At 46.5% G+C, this 5,353-nt stretch overlaps 1 non-coding gene across 1 annotated transcript; it reads right to left on the bottom strand.

Moving 5' to 3' along the window:
• Positions 1-4,109: 4,109 nt before the first annotated feature.
• TRNAR-CCG (transfer RNA arginine (anticodon CCG)) lies at positions 4,110-4,182 on the bottom strand. Its single transcript has one exon. It is a non-coding gene; the product is annotated as a tRNA-Arg (tRNA).
• Between the last annotated feature and the right edge of the window lie 1,171 nt (positions 4,183-5,353).

Genomic DNA, 5,353 nt, shown 5'->3' on the forward strand with positions numbered 1-5,353 from the left:
GCGGAGCATATAATTGGTTAACGGGGTGTTAAAGTGCGACTTACTTGGGTCGATGGCTAAATTGGTTAACGTGGTTGTGAAATGGGGTGTTAAATTGCGACTTACTTAAGTCGCTGGCTAAATTGGTTAACGTGGTTGTAGGAGGGGTGTTAAATGAGTGAACACGTACGACACGTATCCCGTTTTCGAAAGTCCGGGTCCTCTTGTCGACGCTTACGTTTCAAAGCGGCCGAATCCGGTGCTGCTGCTCGACGCTGACGTCTCTCAGCGGCTTCACGTTCTCTAAGTTGAGCATCTTCCGCTCGACGCCGACGTTTATGTTCGGCGTCGCGAGCTCTTCTCCGCGCTGCCTTGTCTTCGGACGACGACTTGGTTGCGGTTCCGCCAACACTTTGGCCGGCGCTGGTCGAAGGGACGTCGATCATTGCGACCTCGGACGTCGACGCGCCGTACAAACCAACCGACGAGCGGCAACTGAGCGAGCGAGCACCGACCTTGAGTATATATACAGCGCGACGGCGCATGCACTGTCAGCTGTCGAATGTTCGAGAGGGGGAGAAGCGCAACGGCGCATGCGCGCGCGTCAGCTGCCGATGTTCTCGAAGCGCGACGGCGCATGCGCGCGCGTCAGCTGCCGATGTTCTCGAAGCGTGACGGCGCATGCGCGCTACATTATACAGCTAGCGAATGTTCGTGAAGAGGAGAAGGGCACGCGGTGTGTAGAGGAGGAAGGGTGCACAGATGGTGGAGGAGTGAAGCGCGCGCGGTGTGTAGAGGAGGAAGGGATGCACAGATGGTGGAAGAAGGAGGAGGAAGCTTGCGGACGGCGCCGCCCTACAAGCCTCGAGTATTAGATGCTCCGCATCTAAAACGCGAAAACTAAGCAGTTGATCGGCTGTTGCTCACTCTTTCGGGACGCCACATCTGCACGGAGCTTTAAGCGACACTCAGCTAAAAGCTTCTAATGTAAAGCACGCGTCTCCATAATCGTAACATGCACATTCTATTGAGACGTTCCGGATGCTAGAGAACGCTAAACAGTTGACCGGTGCCCTACGGAGGCAGCCGAAAACGAGGTTCCAGTGACTGTCACAACTATAGTGATGTACATGTGTTATAGCCGCAACCGAATAGTTTCCTATACACTATCTTCACGCGCGTATACTATAGACTGCGTGAACGAGACCTGGCGCGAAGTTCTAAATGCGTTATTCAATATCCCACCCAACGAGAAGATTATGTGTCTGTTCATCTTTCGGTTGCGTAAACCGAACTGCTGTAAAAAAAAACATTTAAAAACAAAATGAATCCTACTGGCAGCGTTAGGATTCGAATGCAGTATTCAGCCATGCTTTCAGAACGGGAATGGCATGGACCTGATAAATACCTCCCGATGGTGATACGAAAACTGAAACGTGGAAGCGACATTGGCGTCTACTAATGGCCGCCGCACGCTGGCAGTCATGTTATAGTTGCGTACCATTGTGTATTGCATGGTATTGTATGTCATGTTGTATTATAGTTCTGTGCCATGGCGTATTTTCGCGCGCTGCCGAACCTGATCACAGAGGCCACGCACAAGGAAGCACGTGGTTGCGATCGGCTCCGTCAGGTTCCGCTACCATCTCAGCTGCTCTGAGGTCCATAGATATGAACCCTAACGCTGCTCGCAATGTTCCCATAAACTCCCCCAGTCTCAATTCCAGTTTTCTTTCAATATGCTCATTTCCCCTTTTGATGTTAATTCAATCAATTGGCATGGCGGTCAAGTGTTTATGGCGCTTGACCATTTACCGGCAGGGATGGAATAACGGAGGCTGGAATCCCGGCGTCGGCAGCCGCATGGAGGCGATGATGCTTCAGGCCCGTGAATTTACGTTTAGGTGCGCCACAAAGAACCTGAGGGTGTCAAAATTTTCGGGGCCCTCGACTGCGCCATTTTGATATCGTGATTTTGAGACGTCCAATCCCAGCAATTGCCTTATAAATATTTGTCATCAGTTATCCTCACATACTACTATTAGCCTTTATGTCAGTAAAGGTTCGCCCTGATATCCAATGTAATAAAACCATCAACTATTATTCGGAAGACTATTTATGATTATCAGGAAAACCGAAACCAACACTCGGCCAAATATGTTTGGAAGAGCGACGACAGAAACAAGTGTAAATTTACTAAAGGTAAGACTAAATGAACTGTCACGAAAATAAATTAAGGTAATTAAATACTTTAATTGAGAAATGATACGGTATTTTTCTGAGCAGCTGGAATTGTGGCTGCAGCTCGTTGAACAGATCTCGAATACGTGCTTAGTACTGTGTTGGCCACCGAGATTGGCTTTGGCGGCATGACAAAGCAGAAATCCTAATTGAATGCCGACGAACGAATGCCGCTACCAGGCACTTAAGTCAAATAGTCAAATGTTAGAGTCGCCTCCATTTTTTGTGTCATCTCTGCTGTACCGCAACATACGAATTTGTAAGCATTAGAAAAATTTAATACCAAACACGCGCTGCGATCGTTGCGCACTTCCTGTCCTGCAGTCACTGTCTCGTCCTCGTCCCGTTATTCGAAGCGCAATAAGAAACCATAAACATCTGTCACTGTAGAAGTAACAGGAGAGAAGCCGCGCTGATGCTGCTCGTAAACATTGCTCCAAGGCAGACGCCAAATATTGACCTTGAAACGGTTAAACCGCACGCTTGCGCGTCACACCTCGGCCAGGCTTATAGGGAGACACATGCATTCCTTTATGCACTCTTTGCGTCTCTCCTCTAGCACGGCCATGGTCACATAGACGACTCTCAAGGGAGATTCTGCTTAGAATTTTGAAACCCGTAAGAACTTTTTTTCTGTGGGTGCCCTGCACCGAGCAGGGGACGCTGCGTAGCGCGCGAACTCAAAGGGACGCTAAACACAAATAACAATCTGCGTCAGTGAAAGACCAATGTTTGGGATTGTCTAAAACTACAATATTATCAAAAGCAGTGATCTATTATTCGAGATATTAAGGTAAATACGCTGCGATGGGGACATTTCGGAAAGGAATATAATGACGTCGAATCGTTTCACCACCGCCCCGCCGCGGTGGTCTAGTGGCTAAGGTACTCGGCTGCTGACCCGCAGGGCGCGGGTTCGAATCCCAGCTGCGGCGGCTGCATTTCCGATGGAGGCGGAAATGTTGTAGGCCCGTGTGCTCAGATTTAGGTGCACGTTAAAGAACCCCAGGTGGTTTAAATTTCCGGAGCCCTCCACTACGGCGTCTCTCATAATCATGTGGTGGTTTTGGGACGTTAAACCCCCCATATCAATCAATCGTTTGACCACAATGAGTCACTGGATATAAAACCAACTGCAGCAAAAAAAAAAGAACTTTCCATGCATTACAACACGTAATAAGTTGCTGCTTGTTCATTTTTGTTGGATTCATCTTCAAAAAAAAAAAAACGCGCCTGGAGGTACTATGGGGAATTCGACGAGTTGTTCAAAAACTCCATTTTCGCCTGGTTAGACTGGATAGGTGGTGCCATCTAGCGGGGCCCATTTGACCCAGGCAAGTAGACAATCGTTCAATGGCCGTTGTAGGGATGCCTTCGTGTGCGCGCACCTCCGTAACGGAGTTGGCACGCAGATGAAGGCTCCCAAGGCCGTTATTATTGATGTGGCTCCCGCTACTTTAAGTTCACTGTGGTGCTGGTTGTGTCGGCGGCCGCGCAGTAAAGGCAGGAGACGTTGGGCAAGACGACGACTATCAAGAGGTTCGTTTTCAGGTGGGTGATTTGAAGTGCACTATCGCCATACGGACCATTTAAAAATAGTTTTATTTCATAATAAGCATTTCCTCGGCACGAAAATGGCACTACGATATTTCTGGACCTCTATAACAGCAATCAACGTCGACTTAATATTCGCATTTAGGTCATCTTAAGAAACATAGAAGGTAAATTAAAGATATTTATGTGATCACGTTTATAAATCGTAATAGTAACAATGGCGATGCATTTAATGAACCAGCCTTGTCAGTTGATATAGTTTTTATAAAAAAAACTATGCTAAGTAAACAGGAAAAGAGCCACCTCAAGGTAAAAAAAAATAAAAAAAATTTTTACGTCCACGGCAGGACTCGAACGTGCAATCTTCTGATCCGGAATCAGACGCCTTATCCATTAGGCCACGCGGACTACACGGTCTAAGCGATATGAAGTCATAATAATAATAGCTGACATTAATTACAATCCTCAGTTGTAGTGCTTTAGTATTTGCGTTTTCAACTTAAACATCTGATTTTTATTGCCGTTCAATTCCTATTAAAATATTATTAATAGTATTGATATTTTCTTATTGTTATTCCTGTTAGGACTTGTATAATAATTGTCAATTAGTTCATGTATATGTATATTGTTTGTATGGAAATTGTGCCAATTCGTGTATGTATTCCTTTTATGCTCCCCTTATACAATGCCCTGTTGGGTCAGTAAGGTACTTTGAATAAATAATTAAATAAGTAAATAAATAAATAAATAAATAAATGAATAAATGAAAAGTCGGCAGCGATTCGAGAGGTTAAAACGTCTTAACTCGATCATCCAAAAATGAATAGCTAGTGAATTCCTAAATGACAGGTACCTCAAAGACAGTTTGCATGAAACTCTAAACTCATTGATCACAGAGCGATGAATCATTTTTTTGAGGTGTTTTTTTTTTTGCGAGTTATTTTTCTTTTTTGTTTCCTTCATTCTTCGATGTGCTATTGTAAGCTGTTACGCGGTGTGCAATACAGCGCCATTGCATGTTTGTCCGTGCGTACGTAGCCTGTAGATGACCCGTCAATGCACATATAAACCACTTCGGTCGTGTATCTGACGAGCACATGCACGAGTGCCGCTGAAAACCCGTCAGTGATAATCAAAATGACTTAGCTGATATTATAGTAAACAAGTCGTGAACTCAAATGGGTTTTCGTTATGGTGAATGGTTTGGGGCCCAGTTAGCGAAACTATATGTGGCGAACGCCCTCCATATGTCGTTGCTGTCAACACATTTGTGGTGTCGAGGTAAATTAGTTCTAAGGTTCCCTTTTGCATTTGCCTAGGGTTATTCAAAGGCCAAAGTGCTTCTATTTAGAAGCGAAGCTCAGGGCTGCACTCCACCGTCACCGTCGCCACAGAAGCTTTAAGCGCCAGGCAAGCGCGCCGAGTTAAACAGGTGCGTGCTCCCGGCAAGCGCAGCAGCGTCGGCGATGGCTCGCGCTGCGCCGCGAGCGCCACGCACCCACTTGTTTAGTCGTCCCCGCCACCGAGCGCAGCAAACGCTCTTCCCACCCGCTCCCGACTCGCTTTGTTGGATTCCGTG

This window comes from Rhipicephalus microplus, chromosome 5 (genome assembly GCF_043290135.1).
Source record: "Rhipicephalus microplus isolate Deutch F79 chromosome 5, USDA_Rmic, whole genome shotgun sequence".
NCBI classification, from domain to species: domain Eukaryota; kingdom Metazoa; phylum Arthropoda; class Arachnida; order Ixodida; family Ixodidae; genus Rhipicephalus; species Rhipicephalus microplus.